General features: G+C 37.9%; 1 protein-coding gene across 6 annotated transcripts in view; it reads left to right on the top strand.

Moving 5' to 3' along the window:
• Positions 1-25,862, top strand: part of Kdm2a (lysine demethylase 2A) — a 111,702-nt gene that overhangs the window by 10,850 nt on the left and 74,990 nt on the right. For 2 of the 6 annotated variants that reach the window (XM_071616012.1, XM_071616013.1), the window contains exon 2: positions 11,398-11,496. The exons of the other annotated variants lie outside the window; for them this stretch is intronic. The gene's annotated coding sequence lies outside the window, so the exon portion shown is untranslated. The remainder of the gene's footprint in view (positions 1-11,397; positions 11,497-25,862) is intronic. 6 annotated transcript variants of the gene reach the window in all.

Genomic DNA, 25,862 nt, shown 5'->3' with positions numbered 1-25,862 from the left:
TCACTAAGTTGCTGGGGCTGGCTTTGAACTTGTGAATCTCCTGCCTCAACCCCTGGAGTTGCTAGAATTACAGGTGTGTGCCATTGCACCCGGTTATTCACATACCCTTATATGAAAATTGCCTTTGTAGTTCTTCATTGCACAGCCTGTGTGACTGTACTTGGTGGCCCTTTGTGCCGGGAGCAGAGATAATATAAAGGAAAAATCAAATGTAAATGTGAAACTAGAGTAAAAAAAACCCAGTCTGTGTAATAATACACATTAACTGAATGTGCAGTTAGCCCTTTGCATCTGTGGGTTCCACATCTGTCAACTTGTATTCAGTGAACTATAGTTCAAAAACACTTGAAAAAAAATGTGTTGAGGGGCTGGGATTGTGGCTCAGCAGTAGAGCGTTCGCCTAGCGCGGGCGAAACCCAGGTTCGATCCTCAACACCACATAAAAATAAAGGCATTGTGTTGTATCCATCTACACCTAAAAAATAAATATTAAAAAAAAATGTGTTGAACATGTATATGTTTCTTGTCATTATTTCCAAACAGTATAGAATAGCTATAGCCATGTGCCTCATGGTGGCATTTCAGGTAGACTGCATATACTTATGGCATATACTACATAGACTAGGTGTATAATAGGTTATGACATCTATAAGTTTAAGTTCACTCTGTGATATTTGCAGAACAACATTAACACACAAGGACACATTTTTCAGAATATATCCCCATTGTTAGATGATGCTTGACCATTTTTTTTTTTTTTAAGAGAGAGAAAAGGAGGGGAGAGAGAGAATTTTTTAATATTTATTTTTCGGTTTTCGGCGGACACAACATTTTTATGTGGTGCTGAGGATTGAACCCAGCGCCCCGCGCATGCCAGGCGAGCGTGTTACTGCTTGAGCCACATCCCCAGCCCAGATGCTTGACCATTTTTACTAATTTATTTCTCAATAATCCTTGAAATTCTATGATACCCATTTTTTTCATATTTGGAAATAGAGGCATAAGATATTTAAATAACTTGCTTCGGATTATCCAGCTAGGAAGGGACAGGATTCAAAGTATACATACATATATATATATATATATATATATATATATATATATATATATATAGTCTTAGTTCAGACGTACTAAGCTATTTTACCACTTCAACTTTTTTGGGGAACAGTTTATAAATGTTTTGATGATGAATTTAGGGTGTTTCTAACATCATCTTTATTCATTTAGGAGATTTATTCACTTAAATGTTTGTTGAGTTGTTATACTGTACCAGGCACTTTACTTGGGTCTTTTTTAGAATCCAAAAACTATAGTTTCAGATAGTCCTGATTATTTTGAAGGAAAAGAGCACGGTGAGATACTTGTACGATGGGAATTACTCCTTGAGATAGATTGATCAGTGAAAGCCTCCCTAATAGGATGGCTGTTTTATACTGTGACCTGAATGGTGAGCAACCAATCTTGTGATGTTCAAAGGTTCAAGGGACCAGATCTGTATTTAGAAGCTCTAGATAGAGGGACTAGCTAATACAAAGCCCTAAGGTAGAGATGAGAAAATTTTACTAAGTATTTAACTATGTATCAGACACTATATAAAGGTCTTAGGATAGAGTAATGAGCAAGACAGGCATGGTCCCTTTGTCATGGACTTCTATTCTGGTGGGAAAATCAGACTTTAAACAAACACTTATGCTAGTAATGTTAATTATGGTTGAGCAAAGGGCTTCAAAGGTAAATACAGGATGCAGTGTGAGTGTATAATAGGATTGCCTAATCTAGACTTCAGGAGTGGGTTGAAACATCAGAGAACATTTTTACTAAGAAAGCCTTTAAAGCTAAGATGTGAAAAGGGAGGTGAGTAAGAGGTAACCAGGCAAAGAAGAGAAATGATTAGCATATGCAAACCCCCTAGGGTTGGAAAGAATTTCAGATGTTTGAGAGACCCTATCTAGCAACTAAAGACCCAAAAGGCTAGTGTAACTGTAGTGATGTGAGTAGAAGAGAGAACCTCTCCCCGCCCTTTACTGAAGATTTAACCAGGGCCTTGCCACGTACTAGACAAGCATTGTAGTACTGTACTGAGCTATACTCCTAGTCCGAGTTGGAATCTTGACAAGGTACTCAGGGGTCAGGTCAAATAGGGCATTATCTTGAAGGCAGTAAGAAGGCAAAAAGTCAGCCAAGGCGTATTATGTGTACTAATATCAATGGATGAATTATAGAGAAAAGATCAGGAAGAGTGTGAGAATGATTTGAGGAGACCAGTTAGGAGGCCGCTGCAGTGGTTCAGGAAAGATGTGATGTAGTATGCTTGAGGGAGCTGACAGAATTAGAGAAGAGATAGTTTGAGAAATATTTACAAAACAGAATTACAGGACTTTGGTTTATTAGATGTATAGAGGATAAATGGAAGGAGGTACAACATGAAAGTGTGATTCCCAAGTTTTCCTCATGGGTGACTTGTACCACAATCCCATTATTTGAAATAGGGTACACTGAAGGGAGAGTAGTTTGGGGCATTGAGTGGAGGAGTTAAAAGTTCAGGTTTTTTTTTTTTTTTGTAGTTGTAGATGGACAGAATGCGTTTATATGTTTATTTTTATATGGTGCTGAGGATCGAACCCAGTGCCTCACACTTAACTAAGCAGGTGCTCTACCACTGAGCCACAAACCCAGCCTTAAAGTTCAGTTTTGAGGAAGTTTGGATAGGTTGAATGTGAAGTGCTTGAGAAACATCGCAATAGAGTTGTTGGCTGGGTAATTGGATGTGATTCTGGGGGCCTCAGGAGGGGCTTATTGGCAGGTGTTTGAATTCCCTTGACGTATGTATGGTAATGGAAGAAGGGTAGACAGGAAGTGAGAGAGAGGGAAGGTCCAGAGAAGTAGGAAGAGAATCAGGGGAGAGATATCCTGAAAGCCATGGGACTGTTCAGGTACTGTTCTAAGCATTTGTATATTTTTACTCATTTAATGTTTATAGCCTATGAAATAGGTGCTTTTGTTGTCCTTATTTTATGGACAGGAAAATGATACAAGAGGACACTATATAACTTGCTTAGGATCACCAGGTAATAACCAGAGAAGTTGGTTTTTGGACCTAGGCTGCCTGGCTCCAGTTTATACTTTTAACTACCCCTTGATATTGTTAGTGGTTTTTTTTTTTGTTTGTTTGTTTAATTTGTTTAATTGTTGTAATGGTTTTATTTTTTGTTGTTGTTTTTCAGTGCTAGGGATTGAACCCCAACCTCAGGCATGCTAAACAAGCTCTCATCCACTGAGCTATATATGTCCCCAGTCCCTTGCCTAGTGTTTCAAAGAGGAGGGAGTGGTCTTTGAGATTGACACTGCCTAGAGGCCTAAGATACTGAGGACTGCCATTGGATTTGGCAACATAGAGGTTATTGGTGACTTTGAACTGAAGTGTTATGCCATGACGATTTCTACAGACAGTCTGAGTCACAATTAGAGTCAGTCAAATCTATTTTATAAATGCTCATCACACTTAATCTAATACCTAAGGCACATCCTAATTCTAAGTCCTAACTCAGTCTACACCCAAGGGTCCCAGGTGCTCACCTGTGACGTGTCTTAAGTCCGGGTTGCTGGAACTCAATCCAGGCTGGAGGAGTCTGGTGCAGGGGGGACAACAGTGATGGAGTTCTAGGTCTCTCTGTCTGGGTTCTGTTAGTTCTGCTGATCCCCAAAAGTCTGGGTTTTAAGTTGTAGCTTGGTTATGCTTGCAGCTGATAACTGGGTGAGGCCTGGGGTGTACACCTAGGGTGTAGACTCTTACATCACTAACTTAAGTCAAAGTTCTATAGTCTTAAGTTCTGCAGTTCACATTATGGGCACATTGCTTATAGTCATTCACTATTTAATCAATTCACATTCACTAATTAATATACTCAGTAGTCTATAACATTTCTGATACTCATGTCAGTGGCATATTTTGGGGCAGAAAACCTTCAAAATAAATGTGAGACTAAGTAGAGTGAAGAAAAGTTCAAAGAAGTTTGACTTGTGAAGGGAGAAGTGGAACAAGTTATACCTGAAAGTTAGTGTAAGATCCAGAAAGGCTCTTTTGGATTTTTATTTTTTGTTTTAAGTTCGAAGTGACTGCTGAATTTTTTATTTATAGCATAATCCAGGTATACCTTTTCCTCTTATCACTTCATGTTTAATTCATTGCTAAGATCTGATTTCTAGGGGCTGGATTTGTAGCTCAGTGGTAGAGCACATGTGAGGCACTGGGTTCTATCCTCAGTATCACATAAAATAAATAAATAAAGTAAAGGTATTATGTCCATCTACAACTAAAATAAAAAAGATTTGCTGATTTTTTTAAAAATATTTTTTAGTTGTAGTTGGACACAATATCTTTATTTTATTTATTTATTTTTATGTGGTGTTGAGGATCGAACCCAGGGCCTCGCACGTGCTAGGCTACCACTGAGCCACAACCCCAGCCCAAGATTTGCTGATTTCTAATATTCATCTTACAGTTCTCACTGCAGCTCATAGGTTTTTTTTGGGGGGGGGGTACTGGGGATTGAACCCAGAGGCACTTTACCACTGAGCCACACCCCCAACCCTTTTATTTTTATTTTTAAAATTTTTATACCTTTATTTTGTTCGTTTATTTTTATGTGGTGCTGAGGATTGAACCCAGTGCCTCACACATGCTAGGCAAGTGCTCTACTGCTGAGCCACAACCAGCTCACCCTTTATTTTTTATTTTGAGACAAGGTCTCGCTAAGTTGCTGAGGCTGATCTTGAATTTGCAGTCCTCCTGCCTTAGTCTTTTGAGTCTCTGGGATTCCAGGTGAGCACATCGTGCCTGGCTGCAACTCCTAGTTCTGATATTTAGTCTGAGCCATTGCAGTAGCCTATTTCTTAGGATATTATTATTATTTTGGGGGAGGCTTTTTTTTCGCCCCACTATTTCTTTTCTTTCTTTTTTTTTTAAATTTTTTCTTTTAGTTGTTGATAAACCTTTATTTATTTATAGTGGTATTGAGAATTGAACCCAGTGCCTCACACATGCCAGGCAAGTGCGCTACTGCTGAACCACAACCTCAGCCCCCCCACTGTTTCTTTTTTTTTTTTTGGTGGGGGGGGTACTGGGGATTGAGCTCAGGTGCAGTCGACCACTGAGCCACATCCCCAACCCTATTTTGTATTTTATTTAAAGACAAAGTCTCATTGAGTTGCCTAGCACTTTGCTGTTGGCTGAGGCTGACTTTGAACTCGTTTTCCTCCTGCCTCAGCCTCCTGAGCTGCTGAGATTACAGGAGTGTGTCACTGTGGCCAGCCCACTATTTCTTTTTTCTTTTTCTTTTTTAGAGAGAAAGAGAATTTTTTTAATACTTATTTTTCAGTTTTCGGCAGACACAGCATCTTCATTTTATCTGTATGTGGTGCTGAGGATCGAACCCAGCGCCGTGCGCATGCCAGGCGAGCGCGCTACCACTTGAGCCACATCCCCAGCCCCCAGCCCACTATTTCTTAACTTGTGCTTTCAAGGTCCTGATGTTGTCTTTCATCCTCCCTGACTTTCTCACTGTGTAGTCACTGGTGCTGTGGGATAGATCCTGGACTTAAATTTATGAGACTGGGCTTTGAATTTCAGTTTATAAACACTATGATATTGGGCAAATTACTTAACCTTGATAAACTTTATTTTTTCATCTGTGGAATAGTGAAAATAAATCTTACTTGGTTGACTTAATCGTTTTGGCATTGTAGACACAAATTCCTTAGTGTGGTATTCAGGCCCAGTTGACTGTCACTACTTTTAACCTGTATACATTTCAGCCAAACCAAGCTAACTGCTTGTTTTCTTCCACTTACATGTAACTTCTGTTTCCTGGTTCTTACACCAGTGCTCTTCCTATAAAGCTCATTTGAAATACTGAGTATGGAAGGGAACTTCTTTCCTGAATCCTCAAGATATTTTTTATACCTCTCATGATAGCCAACAGGATACATGATAGGAAGTTTAATTATAGGATAACTTGCTCCTTGAGGACAGGGCATGACTCTTTTTTACCATGAGTATTTCTTTTCTAGTGGTACATAGCATGGTGCTATTTATATCATTGAGACTCTCACATTGTTTGGTTTCAGGAAGACAAAGTAAATGTAATAAAAGTAATTTAGTCAAAGTAAATGTAATAAAATTAATTCTATGGTAAAGTGCTGATAGTAATATTAAGGGACTAAGTCAGAACAGGGTCAAAGAGGAGTGCCAAGGAATGAGAATTGCTCCATTTGCCTGGTTGTTAAGAGAAAGGAGGACCAGACTATTTATGTCCCTTGAGATCTCTAGTTATCTTTGCTCTTATACTGTGTTCACCAGGCTACTTTCATGGTTTGGTTCTCCTGGTTCCTAGATACTGAGAAATGGCTTCTCTGGATAGTGGGCATGAGTATTCATAGTTGGTACAAGGCATTCTGAAGAAGTTAACTGACAGTTCTTTTGTCTTACAGAGCTGAGAACTGGCCTGCCAAGATTTCTTCTTTGTATTTAAAGAAGACAAAAATGTCCAATTAGCAGTAATAAAATCTACAAACACTTTCATTTGGGCAGGTGTTTTGCTTCTGAGAAGGCTGTTAGGACTTGTGTATGCTAAGGTATCATCCTTCACATCTTAGCTCGGGTCTTTTTCTCAGAAAAACATTTCTTTGACTAAGTCAGATCTTCCTACTGTAAGTTGTCATAGTATAGAATACTTCTTATACTTAGCTCTTTTAAGAATTGGCATTTTATATTTCCTTGGATTATTACTTGATTGTCTGTTTTCCTGTCAGGGTGTAGTATCATTAAAGGCTGCTACTGTGTTTTTTCCTCACACATGATATAGGTATAGTCTTGGTCCATGGTAGATGGTTAATGGAGTTTTTTTTTCTGTGAACGTGCCTATCCAAAATGTTCTTTCTTCCACCCCATCCTTTTTTTTTTTTTTTTTTGAATATTTATGTTTTGGTTTTAGGTTGACACAATATTTTATATTTATGTGGTACTAAGGATCAAACCCAGTGCCTTGTGCATCTTAGGTGAGCACTCTACCAGTGAGCCACAACCCCAACCCCATCCTGTCTTTTTTGATCAAGCTAATTATCCTCCAATGTCCCCAGATGTTCTTTAGAGCTCTCTGTAGTCACATTCCCTAGGCCCTTTGTATGCATTCCCATTGTGGGACCAGTCACTTTGTGTTACATTCGATATGAATCCTATTTTTCTCAGCAAGTGTAGACTTCTTTGATGCAAGGGTCTTGTCTTTTCAAATACTTAAAATTGCCTGTTGAAGAAAAATGTGTCTGTATTTCCTAAAAATATGTCATATATAATATATAATGTAATAACAGTTCTAGCAATGGAAAGAACTTTAGATTGCTAATCAGGGAGCCTGAGTTAGTTTATTTTATTTACTGCAAAGTCCTCAGTTACAACAGTTGAAGCTACTTGTTTTCAAAGTGTGGTCCTAGGCAACATTACTTGGGAATGAGTAAGAAATAGAATTCTCAGGTCCTAGTCCTGAATCAGAGACTCTTAACAGACTGACTGTGCATACCTGTTATCCCAGCTACCTGGGAGGCCCAGGCAGGAGGATTGCAAGTATCAGTCTAGCTTCAGTAACTTAGTGAAACCTTGTCTTAAAATATCAAAAGAGCTAGGGGCTGGAGTTGTGGCTTAGTAGAGTGTTTACCTGGCACAGGTGAGGCATTGGGATCGGTCCTCAGCACCACATAAAAATAAATATATAAAAATAAAGTTATTGTGTCCATATACAACTAAAAACAAAAACAAAAACAAAAAAACGGTCTGGGACTGTAGCTCAGAGGTAGAGCCTTTGCCTAGCCTAGCATGGGTGAAGCCCTGGGTTTAATCCCCAGTATCACCAAAAATGAAAAATAATTCGAGACAGTGTCTTTGCTGAATGGCCAAGATTGACTTCAAATTTTCTTTTTTTTTTTTTAAAGAGAGAGAATTTTTTTTAATATTTAGTTTTTAGTTTTCGGTGGACACAACATCTTTATTTTATTTTTTATGTGATGCTGAGGATTGAACCCAGCACCCCGTGCATGCCAGGCTAGCACGCTACTGCTTGAGCCACATCCCCAGTCCTGACTTCAGATTTTCGATCCTGCTCCTACCTCAGCCTCCTGAGCAGCTGGGATTACAATTGTTCACCACCTTGCTTGGTTTCCATTTATCCCCTGCCCCCCCCCCCCTTTTTTTTTTATATTAGGGATTGAACCCACAGGCACTTAACCACTGAACTACATCTTCAACCTTTTTTATTTTGATCAGGATCTCCCTTAGTTGCTGAAGCTGATATTGAACCTGACTTTTGATCCTTCTGTCTCAGCCTCCTGAGCTGCTGGAATTATAGGTGTGTGCCACTGTGCCCATCTGAAGGAGCTTGTTTTTCTTTGGTCTTTCCTAACATGAAAGTTGCCGTAATCCCTCTACTTAATTGCCTTCTTTTTTTGTTTTTATTTTAATTGTAGTTGGACACAATAACTTTATTTTATTTTTATGTGGTGCCGAGGCTTGAACCCAAGGCCTTGCACATGCTAGACGAGCGCTCTACCACTGAGCCACAACTCCAGCCCCCTAATTTTCTTTTTTTTTTAATTTTTATTGTTGGTTGTTCAAAACATTACATAGTTCTTGATATATCATATTTCACACTTTGATTCAAGTGGGTTATGAACTCCCATTCAGCCCCCTAATTTTCCTTCTTCAGAACTTTTCTAGCTATTCCTTGGTCTGATTATCAAACTACAAAAATTATTAAGAGTTTTACATCCTTTCTTGTTGCTCCCCCCGCCCCTTATTTACTCAGCAAATTCTATCAGATATACCCTTGGTGTTTAATGAATGTTCTTGGTATATAAAAGTATCTTAGATGAGCATGTGGCACATGCCTGTAATTCCAGTAACTTGGGAGGCTGAGGCAGGAGGATCACAAGTTTGAGTAGCCTTGGCAGTTTAGTGAAACCCCGTCTCAGAATTGGCCTGGGATGTGGGCTGGAGTTGTGGCTCAGTGGTAGAGTACTTGCCTTGCACGCGTAAAGCCCTGGGTTCCATCCTCAGCACCACATAGAAATAAATAAGTAAAAATATATTGTGTCGGGGCTGGGGATGTGGCTCAAGCGGTAGTACACTTGGCTGGCATACGCGGGGCACTGGGTTCGATCCTCAACACCACATAAAAATAAAATAAAGATATTGTGTTCACCTAAAAATAACTAAAAATAAATATTTAAAAAATATATTGTGTCCATCTACAACTAAAAAAAAAAAAATTAGCTGGGGATGTAATTCAATGGTAAATCACCCCTTTGTTCAATCCCTAGTATTGCAAAAAGGGGGGAAAAGTGGATATCTAGTACCCTGTTCTCATAGTCTTATATTAAGAGAAGCCACATAAATAAAATTCTATAATGTGATAAATGAAATTTAGGGGATATGAAGTACAGAGGTAAGTAGAAGGAGTGATTGAGGAGTGCTAAAAAATTCTTCAAGTAGGAGATGATATGAAGTACAGAGGTAAGTAGAAGGAGTGATTGAGGAGTGCTAAAAAATTCTTCAAGTAGGAGATAACTACTCAGTTTGGATATTGGAACCCTTAAGATTTGTCCACCTAGCCAAGGGGTGAGGAAGGAAATTCTGAGTAGAGGGACCAGCATATTCAAAGGCAGAGAAGTATGAGATAGTACCACAAGTACAAAATGCATTTCTGTGTTCATTGTTGCCAGAACACAGGAACAGCATAGATATGAGTTGTGAAGAGTCTGAGTCAGTAAGTTGTTTGTACCTGACTCACTAGGTGATGGAGAAACCTCAGAGGAACTACAAATGTGGGGGAGACTAACCATATTTCTGTTTTAGAAAGATTGCCCTTGGACGCGGCAGAGTAGTGTAGTCCTATAATTCCAGCTACCAAGAAGACTGAGGCAGGAGGATTGCGAGTTCAAAGTCAGCCTGGACAAGTTAGTGAGACCCTATCTCAAAAAATAAAAAGGACTGGGATATGGCTCAGTGGTAAAGAGCTCCTGGGTTCAATCCCCATACCAAAAAAAAAAAAAAGAAAAGAAAAAAGCAGAATTATTGTCTAACATTTTTCATTTTGTTGTTATAATATCATTTGAATGGTTTGTGTATGCCTATCCATATTAATGAAATTCATTGACTTCTGCTAATAGAATGACAAGCTGAGACATGTCCATTGAAGGGAAATTTATTCATTTCACAAGTGATGATGGTTTTTTTCCCCTATATGACTGAACAAAGAACACTGATTTAGGTGTATAATAGTCCCTGTTCAATTTGTGATGCGATATATTGTTTCAATTTCCTTTGGCTGTAATGTTCTTTATATACTATTAAATTCTAAAAATACTTTATTGACTAGTTATGCTATAGGATTAATTTGATATTAAAAAGACTCTTATTGCCAGTTGTACACTTGTAATCCCAGCAGCTCAGGAGGCTGAAAAAGGAAGTTTGAGGCTAGCCTTTGCAATTTAGTGAGATCCTGAGCTTCTACTTCCTAAGTAGACTCTGTCTCAAAATAAAAAATACGAAAAGGTTTGGGGATGTGGCTTAGTGGTTCAGCACTCCTGGATTCAATTCTTGGTACCCCCCAAAAAGGGAGGGGGGCTGGGGATATAGCTCAATTGGTAGAGTGCTTGCCTTGTATGCACAAAGCCCTGGGTTCAATCCCCTGCACCACACACACACAAAAAAGGTGGGGATGTAGCTTAGTGGAAATTGCCCCTGGGTTGAATCCCCAGCAAGCCCCCTCCCCCACCAAAAAGAATTGAATTTGTTATTAAATATAGGAATAATGTATAAAGGACTTGAAAGAAATTCAAATAAGTTATTTCCATGAGTGAAATTTTGTTTTCTCTTTTATGGTACTAGTCAGTCTTTGGGAATGTAATACCGATGTTTCTTCAGCAGTTTTATTTTTACTTTTTTCCTCTCAGTTTTGATAGAATTAAAAAAAAAATTTATTTTTTAGTTGTAGTTGGGCACAATATCTTTATTTTATTTATTTATTTTTATGTGGTGCTGAGGATTGAACCCAAGGCCTCTCATGTGTCCTAGGCGAGTGTTCTACCACTGAGCCACAACCTCAGCCCCTCAGTTTTGATAGAATTCATACTTAGGACAATGAATGAGAAGGGAGTTTAAAGAAGTCTCCTCAGGGCTGGGGATGTGGCTCAAGTGGTAGCGTGCTTGCCTGGCATGTGCGCATCGTTGGGTTCGATCCTCAGCACCACATACAAATAAAGATGTTATGTCTGCCGAAAACTAAAAAAAAAAAATACTAAAAAATTCTCTCTCTTTCTCTCTCTCTCTCTCTCTCTCTAAAAAAAAAGAAAAAAGAAGTCTCCTCAAAGGTGATACAAGTTAAATATTCTGGTTGTATAAATATAAGAAAGTTAAAGAAAATAAGGCACTCATAATCCCAAACTCAGGTATTACTGCTATTTTAGCATATTTCTTTCCAGTTTTTTCTATGAATATTTTATATAATGAGATTGTACTTGATACAGTAGTCTATAGTAATCTTCTAAATTTGTAATAATTTTCCATGTCATTAAGAATTCTTATAAAAAGTCTTATAAAAATTGTGCGTGATTTCCTACTGTAGTTTATTTGCTCATTTCTCTGTTATTAAGCATTAGGTTATATATGCTTTTTTAAGATGTTAAAAATAAAACTGCAGGGCTGGGGTGGCATCTCAGTGGTAGAGCATTTGCCTTGCATACATGAGGCCCTGGGTTCGATCCTCAGCATCACATAAAAAAAATAAAGGGCCGGGGTTGTAGCCTAGTGGTAGAGCGCTTGCCTAGCATGTGTGAGGCACTAAGTTTGATTCTCAGCACTGCATATGAATAAATGAATAAAAAAAAGGTCCATCAACAATTTAAAAATATATTTTAAATTTAATAAATAAAAATAAAGATATTGTGTTCATCTACAACTAAAAAATATATTTAAAAATAAAACTCCAGCAGGGAAATAGATGGCATTAGAGAAGATTATGCTAAGTGAAGTTAGCCAATTCCAAAAAAACAAATGCCGAATGTCTTCTCTGATATAAGGGGCGGGTAACTCAAAATGGGGTTGGGAGGGAGAGCTAGAGAGGAAGATTACCTCTAGATAGGGAATAGGGGTGGGAGGGAAAGGGAGGGAGAAGGGGAATAGCATGGATGGTGGAAGATGTATGAAGATGTGAATTTGGTGTCAACATACCTTATATACAGAGATAAATTGTGGTATAAAGGTGTATTAAGAATTGTAATGCAGGGCTGGGGATGTGGCTCAAGTGGTAGCACACCCGCCTGGCATGCGCAAGGCACTGGGTTCGATCCTCAACACTACATAAAAATAAAATAAAGATATTGTGTCCACCTAAAACTAAAAGATAAATATTTTTTTAAAATTGTAATGCAAATAATAATAATAATAATAGAAAAAATGTAATAAAAAAAGTAAAACTCCAGTGAGCTCAAGTATATTTGTTTTTTTCTGAGTTTCCATTGTATTCATTTGTTTGTGTGGGGTTCTGGGGATTGAACCCAGGGGCATTCTACCGCTGAGCTACACCCCCAGCCCTTTGTATTATTATTAATATTTTTACTTTGAGACAGGGTCTTATTAAGTTGGCAAGTTGTACTCAAACTTAAGAACTTTCTGCCTCAGACTCCCAAGTAGCTGGGATTATGTGTGTGCCACCATGCCCAGCTCCCATTATATTCTTCTCATTCCTAGAAATGCAGTTATTTATTAAAGTTGTGAACATTTTTTTTTTTTTGAGAGAGAGAGAGACAGAGAGAATTTTTTAATATTTATTTTTTAGTTTTCGGCGGACACAACATCTTTGTATGTGGTGCTGAGGATTGAACCCGGGCCGCACGCATGCCAGGCAAGCGCGCTACCGCTTGAGCCACATCCCCAGCCCCAGTTGTGAACATTTTTATTTATTTTTAGTACCTGGGATTGAACCCAGAGGCACTTAACTACATGAGCCATGTCCCCAGTCCTTTTAATTTTTTAAAGATTTCCTATTGAGAGCCGGACACGGTGGCATACACCTGTAATCCCAAGTGGCTCAGGAGGCTGAGCAGGAGGATTGCAAGTTCAAAGAGCCAGCCTCAACACTTTAGCAAGGTCCTAAGCAACTCAGTGAGACCCTGTCTATAAATAAAATAACAAAAACAGGGTTCGGGAGGCTGGTATTGTTGCTCAGCAGTAGAGCGTTCGCCTAGCATGTGCAAGGCCCTGGGTTCGATCCTTAGCACCACATATAAATAAATAATAAAAGATATAGTGTCCAACTACACTAAAAAAAATAAATATTTAAAAAAAAAAAAAAACAGGGCTGGGATGTGGCTTAGTGGTTGAGTGCCCCAAGATTTCATCCTCAGTACCAAAACAAAAACACTTCCTATTAAAAAGTTTAAAACATACAAACAGTATAATAAACTCCCATATATTTATCACCAGCTTAGTGGTCTTCAGTGTAATCTTCTGTCATCTGTATCTTCCACTTCTCTATTATATTTTGAAGTAAATTCGGACAAGTTTTACTTCACCTGTAAACATTGTAGTTAGGCATGTCTATTCATTTCAAAAGCATCTAATGACTTCCTTTCTGAAGGACTTATTTATTTATTTATTTATTCATTTATTTTTGTTATGCTGGGTGTTGAACCCATGGGAATGCTTTATCACTGAGCTGTATCCCAGAACCATTTTTATTTTTGTTTTGAGGTAGGGTCTTGCTACTTTGCCCAGGCTGGCCTTGAACTTGTGATCCTCATGCTTCAACTTCCTAAGTAGCTGGGATTACAGGTGTGTGCTGCTGTCCCCCATGCTGAAGGACTTTAAAGTAAGAGTACTGGTTTAGGTGTGAACTAGCCTCTATTTGCTATTTTGAGGCAGGGTGCCACTAAATTGCCCAGAATGACCTGGAACTTGCCATTCTCATCCTCAGCTTTCTTAGTAGCATTAATTAAAGATGTGTACCATTGTGTCCTCTAATAAAAACTTCCAAAAACCATAGCCACCCTACTATAATCACAGTAAGACACTGAACAATATCTTTGTGGCTTGAATTCTCCCATTTGCCTCTTTTTTTGTAGTGTTTGGTTGATTCAAATCAGGAGTCAAGGTTCATGCACATGGTGTATGATTATAAATGTCTAAAATCTTGCTAAACCTATAGATTACTTCTCTCTTTTCTCCCTTTTTTCCTTTTTGCAGGAGGAAAAAAAAAACTAGTTACTCGTTCTGTAAAATTTTATACTTTGTGGGTTTTGTTGATTGTACATCCCCTCCCCCCCCTTTTTAAAAATTTGTAATATAAAAGCTATAGAATAGTATGCTCAGTAGTAGAGTAGAGCACTTGACCTAGCATGTGTGGTGCCCTGGGTTTGATTCCAAATACCACAAAAACAAAACAAAAAAAAATTGAGATTATATAACATATAATAAAATACACAAATCACAAATGTTCAATTGGGTGAGTTTTGACAATGTAATAATAACCATTCAAATCAAGAAATAGAAATAGGATATTTTCATCCCCACAAAATTTTTCCACATACCTCTTTGTAGTTAGTTTCCCTCTCTATCCCTCACTGTATCTGACTTAATAGAAGAGTTTGCCTATGTGATTTTCATGTATGTGTGTGGCAGTGGGGAGGGAATTAGCATGTGTTCTTTTGTTGTAGGATTTTTCATTTAATATTATGCTTTGAAATTTGAACTCAGTGTTTCTATAGTTTTTTCTTTTTTATTGCTGAATAGATTCCAGCTATGTCTATATAGCACAGTTTGCAGTTTGTCTTATTTCCATTTTTATAGGCATTTATGTAGTTTTTACGTTTGGGCTTTTATGAATAAGACTGTATGAAATATTCTTATACAAGTCTTGATATGTACATTTTTTATTTATCCTCAGACAATACAAAGAAGTAATTGTATCATATGATAAATGTATGCTTAATTTTGTAAGAAATTGCCAAACTAATCATTTTACACTCTCAGAGTATATAAGAGTTGTATGTGCGCCATGTACTTGCCAAAATTTGGTCTTTGATATTAGCCATTCTAGTAGGTGTGAACTGGTATCTTGAGGTTTTAGTTTGTATGTCTCTTATGGATAAGGATGTTGAGTCCCTTTTTATGAGTTTCTTGTTTTTCTTTTTCTTTTTTTGCCGTAGTGGAGATTGAATCTAGTAGCACTCTACCACTGAGCGACACTCTTAGCCTTTCTTTCTTTTATTTATTTATTTATTTATTTTTGAGACAGGGTCTCACTAAGTTGCCAAGGATGGCCTTGGAACTCTTGATCCTGAGTAGCTGGGATTACATGTGTGCATCACTGTATCACTGCTCCTGGTTCATTTGTGTGTGTGTGTGTGTGTGTGTGTATATATATATACACATATATATATATATATATATATATATATTTATTTATTTATTTATTTTGGGGTGCTGGGGATTTGTATCAGGAACACTCGACTGCTGAGCCACATCCCCATCCCTAATTTGTATTTTATTAGAGGCAGGGTCTCACTGAGTTACTTAGTGCCAAGCCTTTACTGACGCTGGTGATCCTCCTGTCTCAGCCTTCCGAGCGGCTGGGATTAGATGTGTGTGCCACTGCACCCAGCTTGTATATTTTTGATGACATGTCTGTTCTAGTCTTTTTTTTTTTTTTTTTTAAGAGAGAGAGAAGAGAGGGGAGAGAGGGGGGAGAGAGAGAGAGAGAGAGTTTTTTAATATTTATTTTTCAGTTTTTGGTGGATACAACATCTTTATTTTATTTTTATGTGATGCTGAGGATCGAACCCAGTGCCCCGTGCATGCTAGGTGAGCGCGCTACCGATTGAACCACATCCCCAGCCCCTGTTTATCTTTTAATTGTTGATTTATAGACCTATTTATATTCTGGATACAATTCTTCATTAGATATATATGCTATACATACTGTTTCCCAGTCTGTGCCTTGCCTCTTCATTTTCTTAATGTCATATATTGGTAAGCATAATTTTTTAAATAATTTTTTTCTTTTATGGTTTGTCACATGCTTTTTAAAATTTGATCCTTAAGGGGCTGGGGTTGTGGCTCAGTGGTACAGTGCTTGTCTAGCATGTGCAAGATGCTGGGTTCGATCCTCAGCACCACATAAAAAATAAATAGGGCTGGGGTTGTGGCTCAGTGGTAACGCGTTTGCCTAGCATGTGTGACGCACTGGGTTTGATTCTCAGCACCTCGTACAAATTAATAAAATAAAGGTCTATCAAGAACTAAAAAATAGGGGCTGGGGATATGGCTCAAGCGGTAGCGCGCTCGTCTGGCATGCGTGCGGTCTGGGTTCGATTCTCAGCACCACATACAAACAAAAAATGTTGTGTCTGCCAAATACTAAAAAATAAATATTAAAATTCTCTCTCTCCCTCCTTCTCTCTCACTCTCTCTTTAAAAAAAAAAAAAAAGAACTAAAAAATATTTTTAAAAAGTATTGGGGCTGGGGATGTGGCTCAAACGGTAGTGCGCTCGCCTGGCATGCGAGCGGCCCGGGTTCGATCCTCAGCACCACATACAAAGATGTTATGTCTGCCGAAAACTAAAAAATAAATATTAAAAAATTCTCTCTCTCTCTAAAAAAAATAGTATAAATAAATAAAATAAAGACATTGTGTCCAACTACAACTAAAAAAATATTTAAAAAAAATTTGGTCCTTAAGCCATCGCTTTGAGGAGCAATATGGTAGTATCCCCATTTTGCTCATTAGGAAATAGAGGCTTAGAGAGGTAAAGTGACCTCCCGTAAAATTATACAATTAGTAAGACGCAGAGAAGACTGGAAACTGGGTTGTCTTATTTCGGGTTAAATTTCTTTCCATTACACTGTATTCTCCCTTTCTCTTTTCCTATTACCTGAAAATGATACCATATTTAACACTTTTCTCCTAAAGTTCTATACTCTCTTTTACTTTTACACCTTTGCATGTGTAATTCCTTCTCAGTGGACCACTTTCCCTTCTTTAACTCTGTCAGGTATCAACTTTGTTACATCCTCTTGGAAATTTTTGATATCTCCTTTCTTCCTAGATAAGGTGCCTCTTCTTTCCTTTCTTTAACATTTGAGTTGTCTGTTGATGTAGGGAATAATACCCTTATTGCTTTTCCACTTATTCTCTTTAGATTTTGAGCATAAGCACTATAACAGTCTTTTTAAAAATTGGGGGTGGTGAGTGTACTTAGGGCCTTGTGCATGCTAGGCAAGTGCTAGCTCCAAGTCTGAGTCTTATTTACCAGAGGATCAACAGTATCTAGATGTAAAAAAAATTAATGAATTCATGTGAATATAATTCTCTTACTGTCTACTGTGACAGATTTCTTTTTGTTACCATATACATAGATTCCATAGTGTATTTACTTTAGTATTTCTGTGTGGCATTGTTATGTTCCATTTGTGAGTTTTAAAAAATTCTTGGAATACTGTAATGTATTTTAAAACAAGGACTATAAATGTTTATTTTATATCCATGTATTTCTAGTAAGTATTAAAAATTATTGAATTTGCTGGGCACAGTGGTGCATGCCTATAATCCCAGCGCCAGGAGGCTGAGGCAGGAGGATCATGAGCTCAAAGCCAGCCTCAGCAAAAGCAAGGCACTAAGCAACTGTCTCTAAATAGAATACAAAATATAGCTGGGGATGTGGCTCAGTGGTTGAGTGCTCCTGAGTTCAATCCCCCGTACCAAAAAAAAAAAAAAAAAATTGAATTTGCCAGGTGTAGTGGTGCATGCCCAGTGGCTCAGGAGGCTGAGGTCGGATGTTCACATGCACTGATTACATCTTTTATTCCTAAGAATAGTTTCTTCAGTCTTGGTAACTCAGTAAGACTGTGTCTCAAAGTGAAAAATCAAATGGGCTGGGAATGGAGCTTAGTGGTAGAGTACCCTTGGATACAATCCCCAGTACCGTCAAAAAAACTTACTGAGGTATGCACCTGTTCCATAGTTGGGTGAGAAAATATCCTTATTCTTAGAAAATAATACACTTAAGTATTTAGAGGTAAAGGGCCATGGTATTTGCAGCCTACTCTCTAGATGGTGTGTTAGCCTTTTGCCTCTGACCAAAATACCTGTCAAGTACAACTTGGGGGGGGGGGTTTATTTTGGACTCACAGTTTCAGTCATCTCAGCTCATGGTCATTAGTCTCCATTGCTCTGGCTCTGAAGTGAGGCAGAACATCATGACAGAAGGGCATGGTAGAAGAAAGCTGTTTAGCTCATGGCAGCCAAGAAGCAGAATGCAAAGCAGAGAGAATATGTGTGAGAGAAGAGTCAGAGACAAAATATCCTCAAGGACACACCTTCAGTGACCTAATTCCTCTAGTCACCCTCCATCTGCCTATACTTAACCTCCCAGTAATTCATTCATATTATTCATCAAATGGATTCATTACTGATTAGGTCAAAGTTTATGATCTCATCATTTTTACCTCTGAATATTTCTGCATTGACACGTTAGCTTCTCAGGGAACATCTCATATCCAAACTTTTTTTTTAAATATATAATTTTAGTTGTAGGTGGACACAATACCTTTATTTTTATGTGGTGTTGAGGATCTAACCCAGTGCCTCACGCATGCCAAGTGAGCGCTTTATCACTGAGCCACAACCCCAGCTCCCATGCATTAATCCATTTATTTATTTAGTAGTTTTAGATGGACAGAATGCCTTTATTTTATTTGTTTATTTTTATGTGGTGCTGAGGACCGAACCCAGTGCCTCACGCATGCTTGGCAAGTGCTCTGCCACTGAGCTACAGCCCCAGGCTCATGCATTAATCTTGATAATCAACGGATAAAAATCGTGACCTGTAACCTACTAAATTTTTTTAATCAAAATATCATGTATGATTTTAATATTAGTTTAAGTGTATAAGAGAATGAGATAATAGCAAAACTAATATTAGAGATACCATAATTCTACATTTTAGAATTATTGAATATTAAAGTCTTATTTCTTTGTTTTAAACTAATCAATAGTTAGATGTTGTGGAACAGGCTGGTAATCCCAATTAATCAGGAGGTTGAGGCAGGCAGATTGCAGATTTGAAGCCAACCTGAGCAATTTAGCAAGATCGTGTCTCAAAAAGAACTTGAAGTTATAGCTCTGTTGTAGAGTGCTTGTCTACATGTGTGAGGCCCTGGGTTGAGTACCTGGTATTGTAAAAATCAAAAACCAGTAGTTTGAGAAGTGCTTGTTTCCTGTTGTTGTTGCTGCTTTTTCCCCCCCTTGATACCAGGGATTGAACTCAAGGCACTTGCCCACTGAGTCACATCCCCAGTCCTATTTTGTATTTTATTTAGAGACAGGGTCTCACTGAGTTGTTTAGTGCCTCAGTTTTGCTGAGGCTAGCTTTGAACTTTCTATCTTCCTGCTTCAGCCTTGAGGATACAGATGTGCATCACTGCATTCAGTCATCCCTAGCCCATTTTATTTTATTTTGAGACATGGTCTCACGAAGTTACCCAGGCTGGCCTTGAACTTTTGATCCTCTGGTCTAGGCCTCTCGGTTGCTGGGATTTTAGGCCTGTGCACCACTGTACTTGTCTTGTCTGTGCTGCTTATATAGTTTATGACATGGAGCGAACATCTTTTGGATGCCGTGGCTTCCGGTATTTTATCCTTTGTATTTTCAATGTTGTGAAATATTTTTAAGATTTTTTTTTTTAAGTCCTCTGGGATTTCTTTACCCTTTTTATCATAACTCCTTTCCTCATTTATAATGGTAAGTGTTGTTTCACTGAGTTGTTCTGGTTACATGTAATTCCATTTACTTTCTCTTTGAATTTCACTTCCAGCATTATCACTTTTTATTTCGTTGCTTCCATTTTCATCTTTGTTGGCCAATTCTCTCTGTAATTATTTTTTTTTTTTGGCTGGGGCGGGTACTGAGGATTGAACCCAGGGGTTCTCCACCACTGAGCTATATCCTCAGCCCTTACTAATTCTGATTTTGAGACAGGGTCTTACGACATTGCTGTGGTTGGCCTTGAACTGGGCCAACCTTGAACTTTCCTGCCTCAGCCTCTTGAGTAGCTGGAATTACAGGTGTGGGCCACCGAGCCTGGTGTAAAGGAGTGTTTTAGATATATTTTAAGTTTATGGAGCTTTAGGTGAGGAGATTCAGGTTAAACATTGTGGCAAAAATACCACATAGGTGATATTGTATACATATCACTTCAAATCAGGAGACACAGTGTTCTGTTTTCTTACTCTTGGTGATGATATGTTTGATCACTTTGTTACTGGTGTGACTGTGTCAAATCTTGCTTGTCCCAGTATATTTTTTCCCCTTTGTAATTAGAAGAAGCCAGGGCCTTCAACATGCTAAGCAAGTGCTCTACTACTGAATTATATGCCCAGCCCTAATCTATTTTTTAAAAAATTGTGTTACTAAATTTTAAAAGATAAGTAATATATTTTTCATTGCAAAAAGGAATAGGTGATCTCAAAAAGAAAAGTCTTTTGAGTACCATTAAACTTTTATCCTTTTATAATGAAAAACTTTGCAATTCCTGAGATATTTTAGAATTGTGTGCTCTATGAAGTATGTCAGGGGCATTTTTCCATATTCTAATTGTTGCATTCTCATAGAACACAATATAACACCACACAAACACATTTGGCTTGTTAAACTTTTCTGAGTTTTCATCTTTATTGTCTGGTAGTGGTCCTCGTCTTCCTCTTCCTCCTTCTCTTCCTCCTCCTGTTCCTCCTCCTCCTCCTCCTTTATTTTGCAGTACCAGGTGTTGAATCCAGGGGTTCTCTACCACTGAGCTACCCCCAACCCTTTTTATTTTTTATTTTGAGACAGGGTCTCAAACTTGCTATCCTCCTGCTCAGTCTCTTGAGTAATCAGATTTACAGGCAATGTGCTATGAGTTTTCTTTTTAATTGGCATCAGTAATTAGAATGTATACTCAGTTGCAGAAACATCCAAGAGTAAACAGGGGCTGGAGTTATTATGGCTCAGCGTAGAACACTTGCCAAGTATGTATGAGGCACTGGATTTGATCATCAGCATCACATAAAAATAAATAAAATAAAGGTACTGTCCATCTACAACTAAAAATTTTTTTTTTTAAAAAAAGTAAACAGAATATGATGTCTGATTGATTAGTCTCAAAGTGGTGGCCAAGAGTAATATCCTTATTATAAATAGATGATACTGCTGAGTGTATGGCACACACATATAATCCTAGTAATTTAGGAGGCTGAGGCAGGAGGATTGCAAATTCAAAGCCAGCCTCAGCAGTTTAGTGAGAACTGGGTCAAGGGGGAAAAAAAAAAAAGGTTGGGGATGTAGCTCAATGGTTTAAGTTCCCCTGGGTTCAGTTTCTAGTATCAAAAAAAAAGTAGATGGTACTGTGTGGATTATGATAATAGCCATTTAGGAAGCAGGATTGATGATGGCTTCTTTGGAATTGGGAAATCTTAACTGAGGAGAAAACCAGAGAAATAATAATTTTTGAAAGGAAGTGGGCAAGGTACCTTATATAATTGAGTTGTCTTGAAATCTGAATTTACTGAGACTTGGTGATAATGAGAGTAGGAATAAAGAGAGAAGAGGTGACCAAGGTGGTGGGGAAGAATAGCCAGAATTGTTATGTATTAAAGTTTTGTTGTTCTTTTAAAAATAAGTCATCAGGTCATTTGTAAGGACATGGGGTAGAGCTGGGAATGGATTTTGGGAAAGGACTTTGAAACAAAGTGTTTATTTTATGAACTGAAGCTATATAATGCAAAATGAGCAATATTGAAACTGTGGATGGAAATAACACCATTTATGTCTTCTGTTATTGTTGAGGAAACTCTTAAATTTAATGTTGGTTATAAACTATAAAGTTATGCTGCCTCCTTGCCTGAATGGGTTTTATATACTTCTTTCTTTTCTTTTTTAAAATATTTTTTAGTTGTAGTTGGACACAATACCTTTATTTATTTATTTTTATGTGGTGCTGAGGATTGAACCCAGCGCCTCACACATGCTAGGCGAGCGCTGTACCGCTGAGCCACAACCCCAGCCCCTGTACTTATTTCTTGAGGATAAAAATGTCTTATCAAAGTTTATCAAGGTATATAGCCTTCTGATCTCATTTGGGATCATGTTAATGTATATGTTTGATATTCCCTCAGAACCTGGCTTAGGTCTAAAGTTAATTTGTAGTTATAGCAGTTAAGATTTCCTGAATCAGATGTAAATAGCCAGAAAAGATGGAAGCTGAAGCAGAGCTAAGATTTATTTATGAAAGTGTCTGCATGTAATCAACTTAAAAATAAACAGTGTGACGCCTGTAATCCCAGTAGCTCAGGAGGCTGAGGCAGGAGGATCTCAAGTTCAAAGCAAGCCTCAACAATGGAGAGACGCTAAATAAGATACAAAATAGGGCTGGGGATGTGGCTCAAGCCGTAGTGCTCACCTGGCATGCGTGCCGCCTGAGTTCGATCTTCCGCACCACATACAAACAAAGATGTTGTGTCTACCGAAAACAAAAAACAAAACAAACAAACAAAAAAATTTAAAGTTCTCTCTCTTTCTTAAAAAGAAAAGAAAAGGCTGGGGATGTGGCTCAAGCGGTAGCTCGCTCGCCTGGCAGGCGTGCGGCACGAGTTCGATCCTCCGCACCACATATAAACAAAGATGTTGTGTCCGCCGAAAACTAAAAAAAATAAATATTAAAGTTCTCTCTCTTTTTTTTTTTAATTCTTTTGTAGTTGTAGATGGACAGAATACCTTTATTTTATTTTTATGTGGTGCTGAGGCTCGAACCCAGTGCCTTACAGATGCTAGGCAAGCGCTCTGCTGCTGAGCTACAGCCCCAGCCCTCTCTCTCTCTCTCTCTTTAAAAAAAAAAAAAAAGATACAAAATAGGACTGGGGATGTGGCTTAGTGGTTGAGTGTCCTTGAGTTCAATCCCCAGCACTAAATAAATAAATTAACCAAAATATTATTGGTGATTTGGTGTAGGTGGGTAGATATAAGCCTTGTTTATGTTTTATCCAGGCTTATCTCCATCCGTGTCATTCTGGGAAAGGTCAGGTTAAAAGATTTGTCTTTCTGGGGCTGGGGTTATAGCTCAGCAGTAGAGCGCTCCTCTAGCACATATGAGGCCCTGGGTTTGATCCTCAGCACCACATAAAAATAAGTAAATAAGATAAAGGCATTGTGTCCAACTACACCTACAAAATAAATATTTTTTTAACATTTGTCTTTCTTGCTAGAAGTAATAAACAAATTCAGCAAAGTAGCAGATTACAAAACCAACATACAAAAATCAATACCTTGGGGCTGGGGTTGTGGCTCAGTGGTAGAGCGCTTGCCTAGCATGTATAAGGCACTGGGTTCAATTCTCAGCACCGCATATAAATAAATGAATAAAATAAAGGTCCATCAACATCTAAAAAAATATTTTTAAAAAGTCAATACCTTTTCTATACACCAATAATGAATCTGGTGAGAAGGAAATCAGAAAACCAATTTCATTCACAATAGTCTAAAAAAAAAAAACTATGAATAAATGTAACAAAGGAGGTAAAAGACCTCTATAATGAAAACTAGAGCAGTGGAGGAAAAAAATTGAAGACACAAGAAGATGGAAAGACATTTCATGTTCATGGCTAAGCAGAATTAATATATTTTTTTTTGAGAATTTTAATATTTATTTATTTTTTAGTTTTTTCGGCAGACACAACATCTTTGTATGTGGTGCTGAGGATCGAACCCAGGCCGCACGCATGCCAGGGGAGCGTGCTACCGCTTGAGCCACATCCCCAGCCCCAGAATTAATATTGTTAAAACGGCCATACAGCCAAAGCAGTATGCTGATTTGGTGTAGTCCCCATCAGTTTACTATTGACATTCTTTATAGAACCAGAAAAAAACAGTCCTAAAATTTATTTATAAAAATGAAAGACTCATAATAGCCAAAGCAATTCTAAGCCCAAAAAAAGCAACGTTGAAGGCATCATAATACCTAACTTCAAATTATATTACAGTCATGGTGGTACATGCCTGCAATCCCAACTGAGGCAGGAGGATCTCAAGTTCAAAACCAACCTCAGCAACTTAGCAACAACTTAATGAAACCCTGTCTCAAAAATAAAAAGGGCTGCAGATGTAGCCCAGTGGTTATGCACCCCTGAGTTCAACTTCTGGTACCCACCCACCAAATACACAAACATGCATATATGTATATATATGTATGTGTGTAAGTGTGTGTGTGTGTATACTGTAGAACCTTGTGTTTTGAAATTTCAGTCTAAGTTATAGTAAATAACTGGCATAAAGATAGATAGACCATTAGTACATAGTAGAAGACACAGAAACAAACGCATACAGTCATCTGATCCTTGACAAAGGTAGCAGAAACATATATCGGAGAAAAGACAGCCGTTTTTAACAAATGATATTGCAAAAACTGGTTAGTCAAATGTAAAAGAATGAGAATAGACCCTTATTTTTTATAAAAGTCAAGTGAAAATGGATCGAAGACCTTGAAATTAGACCAGAAATTATGCGACTCCTAGAAGAAAATGTAGGGTCAACACCTTAACATATAGGCACAGGCAATGACTTTCTCAAAATGGATCCCTAAAGCTTAGGAAATAATGCCAAGAGTTGGTAAATGTGATGGCATTAAATTAAAAAGTTTCTTCACAGCAGAGGAAACAAAATGTGAAGAGAACCTACAGAATGGGAGAAAATCTTTGCTAGCTGTCTTTAGGCAGAGGATTAATATGGAGAATATACAGAGAACTCAAAAAACTTAATATCAAAACAAACAATAAACCCAAATAACTCAGTTAACAAAAAAGGCAAATGAACTAAACAGACACTTCTCAAAAGAAGAAATGCAAATGGTCAACATCATTATATATGAAAAAATGTTCAACATCATTAGCAATTTGGGAAATGAAAATTAAAGCCACAGATTTCATCTCTAGTCATTTGCTGGAAAGGATATGGAGAAAAAGGAATACTTTTACACTGTGGTTTGTAAATTAGTACAACCATTATGAAAATCAGCATGACGTTTCTCAAAAGACTAGGAATGAAACAACCATATGACCCAGCTATACCAGTCCTTGGTATTTATCCTAAAGAATTCAAGTCGTCATAATAGTGATACATGCATATCCCATGTTTACAGCAGTCCAATTCACAATAGCCAAACTATGGAATGAGCCTAGGTGTCTGTCAGTGGATGAATGAATAAATAAATGTGTGTATACACAATGGAGTTTTCTTAAGTCATAAAAATAAAATCATATAATTTGTAGGAAAACAGAACTTAAGAATATTATGTTAAGCGAAACACACACATTCAGAAACTCAGGGTCATATGTTTTTTTTAAAGGCTTATTTTATTTAGTTTTTTTTTTTTTTTTTAAGAGAGAGTGAGAGAGAGAGAGAATTTTTTAATATTTATTTTTTTAGTATTTGGCGGACACAACATCTTTGTTTGTATGTGGTGCTGAGGATCGAACCCGGGCCGCACGCATGCCAGGCGAGCGCGCTACCACTTGAACCACATCCCCAGCCCAGGGTCATATGTTTTTGTTGTATGTGGAAGCTAGAGAGGAGAAAGGAAAAGAAAGGTGGGGAGGGACCTCATGAAAATTGAAAGGAGATCAGTAAAGGAAAGGGACCTGGGACAGGAATGTGGGGGAGGGGCAATACTGGGGAATGATGTTGGCTAAGTTATATTGTTACATTGTGCACAGGTATGAGTATGCAACAA

The sequence above is a fragment of the Marmota flaviventris genome, chromosome 9 (genome assembly GCF_047511675.1).
Source record: "Marmota flaviventris isolate mMarFla1 chromosome 9, mMarFla1.hap1, whole genome shotgun sequence".
NCBI classification, from domain to species: Eukaryota; Metazoa; Chordata; class Mammalia; order Rodentia; family Sciuridae; genus Marmota; species Marmota flaviventris.
This window is presented reverse-complemented; position numbering and strand designations above follow the sequence as displayed.